This window comes from Acomys minous, assembly GCF_964271855.1.
Source record: "Acomys minous genome assembly, chromosome: 7".
NCBI lineage: Eukaryota > Metazoa > Chordata > Mammalia > Rodentia > Muridae > Acomys > Acomys minous.
Genome location: NC_140488.1, coordinates 18,371,482 through 18,373,139, shown reverse-complemented (window position 1 = coordinate 18,373,139; position 1,658 = coordinate 18,371,482). Strand labels below are relative to the sequence as shown.

Below are 1,658 nucleotides of genomic sequence, written 5' to 3'. Positions count from 1 at the left end.
TTTAAGACTGACTTAATGTATATATTATATAATTAGCTCTATACTTCTTTTTCTTTTCATTACTTTTCACTAAGGTATACATTCTATAAATCAACACTTAATAATCAATTTTAAGTGAACAACTGACAAATTTTGACAAATATAACTACTACCATGGTTATAAGATAAAATATATTTTCACCTAAAAATGTTTTCTCATACTGCTGCTCAGACATTTTGTTGAATTTTAAACTTGTACAAATTTACAAATTTTATATATTCTTAATGAATTAACTCTTTTGTTGTTATAACATTTCTGCCTTTGCCTTTATCAGTGTTCTTTTCCTTAAATTTTATCTACAATTGTATTAATGTAGCCAATCCAGCTTTTTTAAAAAGGATTTATTTTTATTAACTTTCGTAGAAGCAATATCTTGTGTATATCTTTGTGTCTGTGTAGTAGAGTATGTGCGTATAAGCACACGTTCCTGAGGCAGTTAGAAGAGGGAACCAGATTCCCTGCAACTGGGATTACTGGGAACTGAACCCTAGTCCATTGTAAGATCAGTACAGGGAACTGAACCCTAGTCCATTGTAAGATCAGTACAAGACCATCTTTTTAACCTTCCTCTGAGTCCAGCTTTCCTGTGTATAATATCATGGTTTATTTTCCAGCTTTCTACTTTCCACTTTTAGTCTGTTTATCTATTTGGAACTTCAGCATATTGGGCCATCAAGTTTTTTTTTCTTGCTTTCATGTTTATTGAAAATATGACAGAACAGATTTAAGCGTCTCCACGTGTTGATTTGAAATTCATCTCAACTGTAGGCTGAGTGACCTGCAGGTTGAAGAAACTGCCAAAGTCCAGAAGCCTCAGCGTTTCCTTGGTGTCAGGATATACCTCAATGATCTCCTGGTCTAGGACTGAGACCTCAGGAACATAATTATCACTCCCCTCTCTTCTTCCTGCAACTTGATAGAGACACCTCTCACAGGGCCTCTATGAATCTGCTTCCTCAGATGTAGGCATAGATCGCTATCTTGTGGCGGAGTTTCTTGCTGGGGATAATGGTGATCTCCTTGCACATGTGCTTGTTGGTGTGGAAGTAATTACCCAGACACGTGTAGTACTTCTCAATGATAACCCGGGCCTCCTTCTTCCCAGTCTTGGTGTGAACCAGGCCCATGCTGGCGGGTCTCAGTAAAAGAGGAGGCCACTAAGTTTTATTTATTTATTTATTTATTTATTTTTAGTATTTTTTTCTTTTTTTCTTTATTAATTTATTCTTGTTACATCTCAATGGTTATCCCATCCCTTGTATCCTCCCATTCTTCCCTCTCTCCCATTTTCCCCTTATTCCCCTCCCCTATGACTGTTCCTGAGGGGGATTACCTCCCCCTGTATGTGTTCATAGGGTATCAAGTCTCTTCTTGGTAACCTGCTGTCCTTCCTCTGAGTGCCACCAGGTCTCCCCCTCCAGGGGACATGGCCACTAAGTTTTAAGACTGTGTAACTATAGACTATAGAAAACAGCAGTGTCTTTTATTTAATTTCTCCCCTTAGTGATATTTTATCTATTTATCTATCTATCTATCTATCTATCTATCTATCTATCTATCTATCTATCATCTATTTATCTAACTTTTTGTGTTTATAAAATTATTCCTTTGGCAAATC

The 1,658-nt window shown here is 36.5% G+C and overlaps 1 pseudogene across 1 annotated transcript; it reads right to left on the bottom strand.

Moving 5' to 3' along the window:
• Positions 1–764: 764 nt before the first annotated feature.
• LOC311602085 (small ribosomal subunit protein eS17-like) lies at positions 765–1,167 on the bottom strand (annotated as a pseudogene). The gene has a single exon. The product of its transcript is annotated as a small ribosomal subunit protein eS17-like (transcript).
• Between the last annotated feature and the right edge of the window lie 491 nt (positions 1,168–1,658).